This window comes from Eptesicus fuscus, chromosome 13 (assembly GCF_027574615.1).
Source record: "Eptesicus fuscus isolate TK198812 chromosome 13, DD_ASM_mEF_20220401, whole genome shotgun sequence".
NCBI lineage: Eukaryota > Metazoa > Chordata > Mammalia > Chiroptera > Vespertilionidae > Eptesicus > Eptesicus fuscus.
Window position 1 is genome coordinate 34,887,343 of NC_072485.1, and position 13,907 is coordinate 34,901,249.

The 13,907-nt window shown below is 40.3% G+C and overlaps 1 pseudogene; it reads left to right on the forward strand.

Annotated features, from left to right (window-relative positions):
- Positions 1 to 10,668: 10,668 nt before the first annotated feature.
- On the forward strand, positions 10,669 to 11,168 carry LOC103293635 (cofilin-1-like; annotated as a pseudogene).
- The last annotated feature ends 2,739 nt before the right edge of the window (positions 11,169 to 13,907 follow it).

Sequence of the window (13,907 nt, forward strand, 5' to 3'; positions counted from 1 at the left end):
TAAGTCAATAATTTTGTATGGCCCACTAATTATGTTGTAAATACCCAAATGGCCCTTGGCAGAGAAAAGGTTCCCCACCGTGTTAGGTTGATGCTCAGTGTTGCATAGCAACCAAGCAGTGAAACTGGAATTTGCGCCCCTGTTCTGCTTTCAGTGTCTGGACTTTAGACAAGTGGTGTGCCATGACCTCAGATAAGATAGAATTGCCTCTCTCTGTAATGGCCTTGGAACAGGGTTTTGAAGTCTTGAGAGCAAGTTTCCTAAATTAGGGTTTGATGAGATTGCTTCAGGCTTCCTGTGAAAATTATCTTTGAAGTAGATTCGCAAATTCAAACTGCCACTTGCTTACTGTGTGAGTGTTGCTACCAAATCCATCCTCTCTGAGAGGGGGATTGGGCTTGATGGGGGACCTCAGGCCATGCCCCCTGTCCAGGCACTGGGCAGGGAGCTCTCAGGTCACGACCCCCGCCCAGCAGGACTTGACAGGGGACCTCAGGCCATAAAAGGACTAATTGAAAAATTGGTGGTATTGAAGTAGAACATGTATCAAAAGACCTCTTCTGAGCTTGGTACATAGTAGGGCATCTGTAAACTTGTGCTTCCTTCTTTACCATGCGCCTTTTCCTAAAGGGGGTCCAAAAGAAGAGAGCACACCCCACTTAGCAGAGTGCAGCACAGGTTTCCCTGTAGGGCTTCTGGCTGCGGTGTGTGAAGAGTCATTTGCAGTTGTTTGTTAAAATACAGAGGTCTGGGGTGGGGCCTGAGATTTTGCTTTCTAATAAGATCCTAGGAGATGCTAATGCCACTCTTCTGGGACCACTCTTTCATCAGCAGGGTTTGTATTGTTTGAGTTTTTCTTCTTTTGTGTTTTATTAAGTACCTCCAGCTCCAGGTCAATTTCTTTCTGCTTTTGCCTTCAAACCAAACAAACAACAGCTGTTTTCACAGTCACAAGTGGTGGCAGCAATATTGGACATCTTCCCAACACACAGAGGGCTTATTGTTTGGAAAAAATAATTGAACAGCAGCAAAAACCTATATAAACAACGACACTAATAATACTAGTGCTTTTCAGTTTACAGTGTGGTATCCAGAATTAAATTACCTCGATTGACTCAGCTGTTCAGTAGGTATTTTTAAGAGGCTACTAAGTCCAAGGTGATGAGGGGACAGAAAAGACTGAGGTACAACCTCACGATGCTCATAGATTAGTAGGTAAGAAAGGCAGGGAATTCCATGACAACAAGATCATGTAATGAGACCTATAATAGAAGCAAGTTCAAAATAAATCTCCTGTAGTGGGATGTAGAAGGCATTCCTACATCCAGGCTGAGAAAGAGGTCAGGGAAGGCTTCCCAGAGGATTTTGCATCTTTGCCACCTCAGGCATTATCATCATTATCATGGCCATTGTCTCTGTCAGCATCATTGCCATCATCCTTACAACCATTATTTACAAGTAAGTAAGGACTTAATTCTTACCAGGTATTGTGCAAGGCATTCAGTGTGGATTATCTATACATATAAAGAGGTAATATGCTAATTTGTCCCTTATGGTGTCCCAGGCACAACCAGTCTGTGGGCAGGGACGGGGGCAGGGACTTTCACTCCCAGTGCTAAAGTCATGCTGCCTGCATGCATCCCGCCCAGCACTGAGGTGAAGCTGCCTACCTGCATCCACTGCTAAGGACTTGACACTGCCTGTGGGCAGCCCCATTCAGTGCTGACATGATGATGTGGGGGAGGGGGACTGGGCTTGATGGGGGACCTCAGGCCACGCCCCCCGCCCAGCAGGACTTGACAGGGGACCTCAGGCCATGCTCCCCACCCCAGCTCCTGGCTGGGAGACCTAAGGCCATGTCCCCCACATCAGCGCAGGGCCAGGGGACCTGAGGCTGCGCCCCCAACCCAGTGGGGCTTGACAGGGGACCTGAGACTGTGTCCCCCCACCCGGTGCCAGGCTGGGGAACCTGAGGCTGCACCTCTGGCCAGAGGGGCTTGACAGGGGTGGGGCCAGCCAGGTCTGGGTCTCACCCAATGGGGGTGGGGCCAGCCAGGTCTGGGTCTACTGCATTTTTGAAGTGCTTGCAGGTGGTGGGCAGGGACTTGACTCTAGGTCCCGTGGTGTGCCCCAGACTCCAAAAGGAGGGACATTTTATGTACATTTTACTAATTTTCTTTCATCTCTGACACATCTATTATAGAGAAAGGGCAAATGGCAATATTAAAATTTTTCTTCTAATTAATTCCCTTTTAATGTGCATGAATTTCGTGCACCAGGCTGCTAGTCTTAAATAATCTCCATAATATTAATAACTATGCAGCTTTTAGTCATCCTTCGAAGGAGTCCTACTAAGTAATAATATTTTTCCACCTTCTAGAGGATGGGGAAGAAATTCTTAAACATATTTTTGGCTGTGAAGGGATGTTTGTCTTTAGCTCAGGAAAGCATTATCATCTCTTTCTTCATTTTTCATTATTTCACTTTTTGTGCATATCTCTTACTAGTACATCCTCTTTCTTCATTCTCACTCTCTCTTTAATCCTACCTTCCTAGCATTCCTCCCTTCTCTCTCTCCATTTTTTTTTTAACTTTTTTGAGTTGAAGAGGTGAATGGTATATCCCTAGTTAAATTTTCATAATGGATTTTCTGCATTTAAAATTGCAGTGTGACCACGAAGTGTCATGTAAAGAACTTTGCTTTGTGGTCAAATAGAACCAGCTAAGATTTACCTTCACCAGTTGTTGGCTTTCTGATTCTAAGCAAATTAAATTTGCCTTAATTTGCTCACTTGTAAAATGGACATCATAATACCTTTCTCATAATATAGATGCAAATAAAATATTGCCTGAAACTGAGAGAAGTTACAAAATGAAAAGTTACTCTACAGTTCAAGAAACCATGAAGAAAATTTTGGCTAGGCATGGTGTAAGGGCATTCTGTGTGTGTGTGTGTGTGTGTGTGTGTGTGTGTTCATAAGTTGGAATGGTTCTGTCTTTCAGAAGATTGTAGCATTTGCATTGGCAAAGACTGGTTCTCAGTTATATTTTTGTCCTAATTGCCCAGCACAATGCATTTTATGATAGGTGCTCAATAAGTAGGACATGTATTGAATGGAGCCCCAAGAGATGTTGAATCACTAGAGATGCAGACTTTAATGTCAGACAGACCAGGTGCTCTCCTTCTCACTTTGCCCTCAAAGACTTTTTTCTTGCAAGGAAACCATCCATGTCAGTTCCTCTGCAAGTGAGAGATTGTTGGCAGCATTTTCCTCCAAATTGGAGAGTAGATAAAGGACTGCTCAGCCAGCTGCCACCAACATCTTAGAAAACTTGGATATTTAGGCAATTATGGGTTCCCCAATGCCCTTTCCAAGGAAAATGTTTTTTTCAACAGAAGAAAAAAGCCTCATAAAAATAGCACAGCACAGCAATGTCAGCCCATAATAATGCAGAATACCATAGTTATTCATTTAATCTCTGAAAATTTCTCCTACATTGTCTTTGTGACACTGCTATACTCTCCTGACCTGGTGATATTCTCAAGGTCCCTGCACCATCTACTCAGAGTCCTGTGATTCAACATCCTCTCCTTGGTCAAACCTTCAATAGTCATCCTCATCTGATGGCTCTGGGAGCTCTCCACTTCTGATATGGTTATTCAGCTTGGCCCTACGTATCTGCCATCTTTTAAGTCGTTTATGACTAGCCCACAGGCACCTAAGCTCTCCACAGGAATGTTTATATTCCCTACCTAAACGTGTTCTCCTATATTTTTTTTACCTTGGTGAATAGTATATGCAGCAACTTAATACTCAAAAGCACATTGTAAGTAAATATTATTGCCCTAATTATCTGATAAGGAAACTGAAACGTAAAAAACCTCATGTAACTAGAAAGTGAAAGATTTGCCCTGCAATCTTAGATCATCCTACTTCAAAAATCATGTTTCCTCTGATAAGCTTTACCGGAAAGAAAAGAACAGGGAAGAAAAGGGGGGGAAATGTTGATTGTAAATAGTGAGGCAATTATAAGATACCCAGCTGTTATGACAAGTACCACTCAAATGAACCTAATCTTGCTTCTTTAGACCACTTGCCCTGCTTAGTCAAAATCATGAACTGAATAACTTAGTGGAATTTTAAAAATAGTTGAATTTATTTTCTTTTATTAAATCGCATGATGTTACTATTTGAAGATTACATCTGTGAGTAATCTCTCCTACAGCCATTGCTGAAACAAAGTCCATATGGACAGGAAATAATTGCATAATTCTGGGATGGTGTGATTCAAATTAATGAAAGCGGAATTGACAAGTTGACTTTGCACTCTGGAATAAATACTGATTTTTGAACTTTTTATGACCAAGGCACTGTTCTTGGCTCATATGCAAGCACAGATAAAATAGTTGAAAGTGTTAATGTTGTTTATAAAGATAAGGCACTAGAAAAATACACCGTATACCCATTATGCCTCTTTTGTTATCGCCTAAATCCTGAGTGCTGTTGGGGCTAGATGTTCTAGAGCCTGCTTGAGATAGTGTGCTTATAGTGAAGAGAAACAATGTTAAAGCATCTGTAGACATGGTTTGTGTTGAGTTTGTCCACTGTAAAATATTATCTTGCCTTGTTAGGATGGTGATTAATTTTTAGGAAACTTTTCTAATGTCCATGCCTACTATAATGATATTCATTTTAAATTACAAGCATACCTATTATTTTTTAATTTATATTGAGAAAGAGTACTATGGAATAATTCTCAAAAGTCAAAATTGACTTTTTGTAATTCAGGAAATAATTCTGGGTAATACTTGCTCTTCATGATCTGTCATAGATAGAATGATGACCATTAAGAAGAGAGGAGATACCAGATTTTTTTTTTTTTTCACAGACAGAACCATAAACGAGATTCCATTGCCAGACAGTTTCCCTTAACTCTGCAGGCTCAAAGACAAAATCAATGGTGCTATGGACTAAATATGCCCCTTGGCCAAATTAATGTGTTAAAATTAACCCCTAACATCAGGCTATTGGAGGTGAGGCCTTTGGGAGATAATTAGGGTATAAAAGCAGAACTCTCATAAATGGAATTTGCACTCTTATAAAGGTGGCCCCTGAGAGGTCCCTTGCTCATTTCTGCCAGGTAAAGACATGGTGAAAAGAAGACTGTTTATGAACCAGGAACTGGGCCCTCACCAGACACCAAATCTGTTGATGCCTTGGTCTTGAACTTCCCAGCCTCCAGAACAGTGAGAAATAAATTCCTGTTATTGATAAGCCACCCAGTCCATGGTATTCTTCTTAATGCACCTGAATGTGTTAAAACAAATATGAAGTACATATATGGGATTGAAAAGTAGATAGATTTGGGTTTGAATTACAGTATGCAAACCCTTCCTAACTGGTGACCTTGGGCAAATCTAATCCTCTCTATTTCTTAGTTTCTATGTTTAAAAAAAGAAATGGTATAAATATATCTCAGTGGCAGCATTGTTGAGGCTTAAATACTTATTGTTGCTATAGTTATGACCCTAGCTCAGTGCTTAATACATGGAAGAGACTTAGTCAAGCATACCATTATATTGCCATTTCTTTGTTAGGTTCACATTGAGTAAGCTTGAGTAATTACTATATGAAGCAGAAAACATATTAAATGGAAGTTTATCCCATTTAAGTAATCAAAATTAATTTCATTTTATGCAAAGAATTTACATCTCCAATGCAGAATTATAACAGAACCCAGATTAGCAAAAATATAAATATGTGAGCATCCAAACAAAGCAAGACTGACATTTCCAGTTGGGTACTGGAAATATTGAGGGAACACTTTGTGAAGTATGTGATTGTCTAACCACTGTGCTGTATACCTGAAACTAATACAAAAACTGTAATTAAAAATATATTTTAAAATTGTTTAAAATGCTGGAACAACAGACAACACACACACACACTCACACACAGAGAGAGAGAGAGAGAGAGAGAGAGAGAGAGAGAGAGAGAGAGAGAGAGAGAGAGAGATGCTTTAGGGGTAACTGAGAAAATGATTTACTAAGCCCCAATATAGAACTTCTTTTATTTTGGCTGATCCAGAAGTAGAAATATTTTTGCCTAGGTTGACAGTTGATGGTGTTGGCAAATTTTTTTCTCCTCTTCTTCCTAGGAACTCAGCCAGACTACATTTTTCAGTGATCTTTGCAATTAGATTGGTCATGTAACTGAGTTGTACCTTACAGAATATGAATGGAAGCGAAATGTACCATTTGTAGGCATGATTATTAAGCCTTTTCAGCCCTGGCCAGTTTAGCTAAGTGGACAAAGTGTTGGCCCAAAGACTGAAGGACTCCAGGTTTGATTGCAGTCAAGGGAACATACCTCAGTTGCAGGCTCTATCCCCAGCCCAGGACCACATGTGCTGGAGGCAACCAATACATGTATCTCTCTCACAGTGATGTTTCTCTCTTTCTGTCTCTCCCCTTCCCTTCCACTCTCTCTAAAAATCAATGGACAAATATCCTCTGGTGATGATTAAAAAACAAACAAAACTTTTTATATGTTCCTCAGTGATTTTCATTCTTTTCAACTTGGGCAAGGTAATGGTCCCAAAGGCCACCTGGGGAGCTATGAATTGAAAATGACAGAGCTGCCATACTCTTGGATCATAAATGACTGTGCAGAGATGAGCCTCTTCTCCCAAAACACATTCATACAAACACATTACTACCCCTTTCTCTTACCAAATTGAAACGGGTCTCTACTATAATATGAGCAACAAATAGGTCAATTAAATGACCTATTATGTTGAATTAACTCCTGTAGGTCTATGTGTCACCATAAAATCTAGCCTGCCCTAGTTAATATGATAGGTTAGACGTAATCTGGAGCCTAGCATCATAGCAGGCTGAATAGTCTAATTTGGTGTTTTCATTAAGCCCATGTAGAATCTCATACCATATTACTTCAATTTCAAAGTGCAGCCAATTTTGGAATTCTTTCCACAGTGAAGGAGATAGTTTGTCCTAAAGCTTAGAGATAGCTGGACTTTGGTCCCATCCACAGAGAATCAGCAGCCCCTGGACCCATGTTTTTTTGCTAGCATAGAAGAAGTGTATGCCCTGGTGAAGAGCTATTCTTTAAACTAAGTCCACTTTAAGGCTCTACTTATTAGAAAATCAGATCAAACCAGTGTTCTCAAATTTGAACACTTCTTCCTAGGAAGGGCATATGATGTAAGGGTATTAAACTGCAGAAGAGTACTGTGTTTTCCTGAAACAATATCATAGCATCTAGATTCAATTTTTTATTCCTTGGACACTGTCCAGATATGCACTGCTAACATTGGTTTTCCTTCCTCTGCATTTTTCTGAGCTGCCATTGCTGACAACCTATTTTATCTTGACATATTTTATTCTTTTTTAGCTTAGCTAATACCAATGAGTCAAGTCTTGTTCTGGTTTGGGAACTATCCATTCTCCTTAAGAAGACTATTCATATTTCTGAACCTATCCATTATGTGTTGATTTTATCAAACATTCAGAGCTCTCTGGAGACTTTCAGGCATTTTTTAAGAAATTATTCATTTCACATCACCAATATGTAGATAAAAAATAAAAACAACTGAAAAAAAATCTTCCCTCATTCGCAGTCTTTTACATAAGTTATTAGTTAAATGATTTGCTTATTGTTTTCTTTTGTTAGATAATATGATCTTAAAAAAAAAAGCCGGTTCGATATAGGTCAAATATTTGCATAAAAACTACTGGGGACATGCAACATGCATCAATTTGTTTCAACTCTCTCAACTATAAAATGAGAAAATAAATACCATATGGTTCTGGTGCCTGTTAAATGTGCTAATTCCCTGTCTTCTCAGTCCAACAGAGGATGGGCAGCTTTGGGTTCCTTTCCCTGTAGTATCTTACATCCTATAGTGTAGATACTTACATTAACTTGTAAAGCATTTCTAGAGAGTTCTCAGATATCATATGGGATACCTGGTTAAATGACCTATTAAAATTACTTGCAAACTGGGGCATCATTGGCTTTTGATAAATTATATAGAAACAGACCCAGTACGAGAGCAACATGTAGTATTGAACTTACCAGAATTCACATATTTTGATTGACTTCGCTATCACATATCTATGACTAAAGAACCATGATACATTATCTCCAGGTCAAGTCCACAATGCAAACAAAAATAATTACTTTCTTATTTACTGTATTGAATATTGGAGTGCCTCAATTCTTCTTGAATAATTGAAGGATGTCTAAGGAGGGGGAAGTATTTGGAAGTATTCATTGAATCTAACAAGGAGCTGAAATCAGAATCAGCAAAACAGAAACTGTTAATAGATTAGGAAAATGGCTGTGTGCTTAATCTAATTTATTGTCAGATAATCTGATCAACCAGGCTCCACCCTGATCCACTTCAGCTATTCTGCTGTTTTAGACTTTGGCAGTTAATGTGTTTGTTTATTTGTTTGTTTTTAGTTAACATTTATTTTTCATCAGTGTTTGTGGCTTCTCTAATGTTTTATCTCTTGCTTATCAAAATGATCATTTCCTAATCTGGATATGATTTTAATATTCACCATGTGGTCTCACTGAAGCCTTAGGAGATGCTATCACAAATACATTGTCAGTCAAACAGTTTTATTTCCTATGGCATCTAATGTATCTTCTATTCCAAAGCTTTAAGAACAATAGAAAAAAAGCAACTTATTTTTATAGGAGTCAATCAATACCTGGACCATATTATATTTATTAATGTGAGATCAATTTATCAACTGAGTGTTATAGATACATTTTGAATACCCTTGCCCAGACTTCAGAGCCCTCATTGAATTAAGAACTGCTCTGCAGTGTCTCACTGACCAATAGTTAACTTTATCATTTTTAAATCTAAATGACTCAAATCACTTTATGATAAATTAAAACATATAGTTTTAATTTTCTGCATTAAAAAACAGAAGAGGAAGAGGAGAAGGAGGAGGAGGGGAAAAAAGGAGGAGGAGGAGGAGGAGAAGGAAAGAGAGAGGGCAGATTTGAGCTCTCCAGACAGAAAAGTTGCTAAGACCAATGCTGAATTGTTATTTCCCTTTTTTTCACCAAAGAAAGGGCTCCCAATACATCCTCCTTAGGGCTTGTGAGTCCCTTCATTACTGGAAATGTCAGGTATGAAGAGTCAATATTTTTTTTAGGCAAAGAAGGAAAAGAGAATAGAAAGACAGAGTCCTGGTATTGTCTCTCTACATGGACTGGTCCAACAAACTGTGACTGTAGAGTTTTTCCTTGTCATCATCTAGGGCAGTGGTCAGCAAACTCATTAGTCAACAGAGCCAAGTATCAACAGTACAACTATTGAAATTTCTTTTGAGAGCCAAATTTTTAAACTTAAACTTCTTCTAACGCCACTTCTTCAAAATAGACTCACCCAAGCCGTGGTATTTTGTGGAAGAGCCACACTCAAGAGGCCAAAGAGCCGCATGTGGCTCGCGAGTCGCAGTTTGCCGACCATGGATCTAGGGTAAAACAAGGTGATAATCTCTCTGTCAATCAATGAGTTTATCATCCACCTATTCTGTCATCACATATTTATGGAGAATCAACTGTATGCAAGCATTATGGGTAATGGGAATACAGAGATACAGAAAATATAGTCCCTCCTTTCAAGCATACCAGTATATAGAGTGTGAACAGATTTAACTTTTAGAAAAATAATCTTACATCATTAATAGTCAGGGAAAATAAAGATGGTAGGCAGGAGAGCAGTTGATGAATCTATACATTAGTCCAGATATGGAACAAAGATGTTCTGTACTACAATAGTTTGTGGTATTTGGAAGAAAAGGAAATACATAGTGAGCTGGTTGGTTTGCAATCTTCCTTGTGTAGGTAGAAGTGAAAACTATGAGAAAAGATGATATTTTCCTTAGTTATAAAGGCAAGAATTTAAGATGCTTTATAATTTTGCAGAAAGAAGGTTCTGATGAACGAGTTTACCTTGTTACATGTTGGGCATCCATGACATAAATCATGTCTCCAGCTGTTCCTTAGTGCCGGCGCTTTATCAAACCCATCTGGTTCCCCTTCCAAAGGTCCAAGAGGAAGAAGACCTAATATATCATGTAACTACTCACTTAAACAAAACAAGTTTAATGGAAAAAATTTCTGAGGGTTCAGGTTATGCTAAAATGTTTCTTATAGGGCCACCTTAGAAATAATTTATACAAACTATAATTTAAAAAATGTCTATTGGCAAAGGCTACTTAGAGGCTTGTGTTTTCAGTGATATGTAACACCTGTTTGGAAATCTATTATGCTGTGAATTCAGGTTTCAAAACAACTATTTTATACTAATTATAAAGATACTTTTTTAGCCTGGCCAGTGTGGCTCAGTGATTGAGCATTGATTCATGCACCAAAAGGTCACTGGTTCCCTTCCCTGTCAGCCAATTGATGTTTCTCTCTCTCTCCCTTGCTCTCTCTCTATAATCAATTAAAACATTTTTTAAAAGATGCATGTTTTTAAAAATCTTTCACATGGAGAATGAGTTAAGTAAAACAGGGCATCAAAAAGTAACAGGGGGTTCAGTCGGATCCCGGCGGCAGCTGCAGTGGCTTTGGTCTTTCCAGGCTCTTCTTGCTATCTCCTTTAGTTTCTGGCAACATGGCCTCTGGGGTGGCTGTCTCTGATGGAGTCATCAAAGTGTTCAATGACATGAAGGTGCCTAAGTCCTCGACACCAGAGGAGGCGAAGAAGCACAAGAAGGTGGTGCTCTTCTGCCTGAGTGAAGACAAGAAGAACATCATTCTGGAAGAGGGCAAGGAGATCCTGGTAGGTGATGTGGGCCAGACAGTAGAAAACCCCTAGGCCACCTTCATCAAGATGCTGCCGGACAGAGATGGCCGCTATGCCCTGTACGACACAACCTATGAGACTAAGGAGAGCCAGAAGGAGTTCCTGGTGTTATCCTCTGGGCCCCTGAGTCTACACCGCTTAAGAGTAAAGTGATCTATGCCAGCTCCAAGGATGCCACCAAGAAGAAGGTTACAGCGATCAAGCAGGAATCACAAGCAGAGTACTACAAGGAGGTCAAGGACCGCTGTACTCTGGCAGAGAAGCTGGGGGGCAGTGCTGTCATTTCCCTGGAGGGCAAGCCTTTGTGAGCCCCTTCCAGCCCCCTGCATGGAGTATCTGGCAGCCCCAGACCTGCCTATGGGGGGTTGCAGGCTGCCCCCCTCCTGCCAGACCAGAGGGACTGGGGGATCCCAGCAGGGGGAGGGCAATCCCTTCACCCAGTTGCCAAACAGCCCCCCACCCCCTGGACCTTCCTCCTCACTCCACCCCTGATGGTTCTGGCCTTCCCAAACTGCTTTTGGTCTTCTGATTCCTCTTGGATTGAAACAGACCAAGTGTTCCATCCCCCCCATTCCCAGTACCCCAGTTTTGGAGAGGGGCTGTATTTCCTTTTAATGACACCCCTACTTGCAACGTGTTTCTCCCCTTTCCCATACTGCCAACAACTAACCACAATAGTGATTCTGTGCTTGTCTGTTTAGTTCTGTGTATAAATGGAATGTTATGAAGATAACCCCTCCCCACGCTACCTGGTTCCCCTCCCCTTTTCCACCTGGTCACAGCCACTAATGGAAGCAAGATCAGTAAGGGACTCTTAATTTAAAAAAAAAAGGAAGAAAAATAACAATAAAAAGCCTCACTTAAAAAATAAAAAAAGTCACAGGGATATTGACATTTATTTTCACTTTCTTACTTTTATTTGTAAGTGAATGCATTGGACTGAAATTTACTGTGGTGGTGGAAGAGAAAGAGGGGATGGTACATGGCACAGGAGAGGATGAAGGGTACATTGAGGAGCATTCAAAGCCACTAATGTTTTTTTGGGTTTTTTTTTTTTGCCTTAGAATTTGGTCCGTTTCTCTTCTGGTTTTTATATCAACTGCTGCTTGACCTTAGTAAAGTTACCTTGCTTCTCTCATTTATCTAAACCATCCTCCCCCTTTATCTGTAGAATCAAGGGTTGGACTGAAATGTCCCCTTCCAGTTTTATGAAATATACTTTTAATTTATCATATTTTCTTTGAGGCGTATATAAAGTATTTCAGAAAGTTGGTTTAGAAAGGACTCTGATGAAAAAAAAAAAGGCATCCTTAATAACCTTCTTAATTTCTAACATTTTTCAAAGCACAGAGAGTTCTTCCCTACCTGAAACTATGAATTGCATGTTTGTTTTTTTATACTAGTAATAACAATACTATTAATCCCTAGTGGTAGTGATGTTTACAATATCCATTCCATTTGCATCTATTCTCAAAGTTCAATGAACATTATTATAATTGCTGGATGGTGTTTTTCTAAAGCCAGAGTATAGAAATATTTATTAACAAGTCCCTACTTAATTTTTTCCAGTGGTCATTAATTCTAATTCTAGTTAAATTAAAACAAACCTACAGACTGTATGATTTCTAATTCTCACTGATTCCTAAATATTATCTTAATTTTTTTTTTTTTTAGATTTGGCTTTTGAGAGCATTAGGAATCATACTGTGACATTAGAAAGTACTATAGACCACCTCCAAGAGTTCTTTCCTTCCTTTCTGTTCTCTGTTGACTTCATGCTTATTATTTACTAGATGCCTGGTACACAATTCGTGCACTGGTGGGGTCCCTTGGCCTGGCCTGTGCCCCTCGCAATCCGGTACCCCTCTGGGGATGCTGGAGAGCAGGTTTTGGCCCAATCCCTGCAGACCAGGCCAAGGGACCCCACCAGTGCTCAAATCCATGCACTGGGCCTCTAGTATGCATATAAGATCTTTGGTTAATCTCTTTCCACCCTCCCCCTCCCACATTCCCTCTGAGATCCATCAGTCTGTTCCATATTTCCATGCCTGTGGTTTCTGCTCCTGTGTTGAGCATCTGCCCCCTGGTGATCAGTGCATGTCATAGCTACCAGACTGTCAGCTGGTCTGCCGGTCATTTAGGCTTTTATATATGTAGACTAGAGGCCCAATGCATGAAAATTCATGCAAGAGTAGGCCTTCCCCCGGCTGCCAGCACAGGCTTCCCTCTGGCACCCAGGACCCGGGCTTTCTTCCTCTGGCCACCAACAGACACCCGGGACCTGGGCTTTCCTCCTCTAGCTGCCGGCAGGCACCCAGGATCTGGACTGCTTCCCTCCTCGGGCCACCCGCAGGTACCTGGGACCCGGGCTGGCTTCCCTCTGGCCCCGGCTTCATCAGGAAGGACGTCCAGAATATGTCCAGTATAATTAGCATATTACCCTTTTATTATTATAGATAGCAGAATGGAAGGTTCACAGTGAGGTTCTTGATTGTACTACATGAATATTAAGGGTAGTTGAAAATATAAGTGCTCTTAAAATCCTTTGAAATTATGTCTGTCACATCAAAGAAAAGTACTTGAGAACATTTGATAATAGTTATAAGTAAGCACCAACATTCATTTGCCTCCTAAGGATTTTACTTCAAATTTTGTTTCTGCTTTTTTTTGTTATTGATCTTTAGAGTGAGAATAAGTGAGAGGGATAGAGAGATAGAAACATGGATGAGAGAGAAACATCATCAATAGGCTGCCTTTTGCATGCCCCCCACCAGGCAGGGACCAAGCCCACTGGGAACTGAACCTGCGACCTCTTGATTCATGGGTCAACACTCAACCACTGAGCAACACCAGCCAGGTATGTTCTGCTTTTAATACCAGAAGATAACTACTGAGTCAGGATAGTAGATGAAGTGGGAAGAGACTCAGTGCGTAGGGGAGCGGGGAGGAAAGAAAGTGGAAAGAGAAAATGTAACTTCCGATTGGCATTATAACTAGCAAAGCAGATAAGCATTTGAGGATTATGGGTTTGGATGTTGAGAGAAATT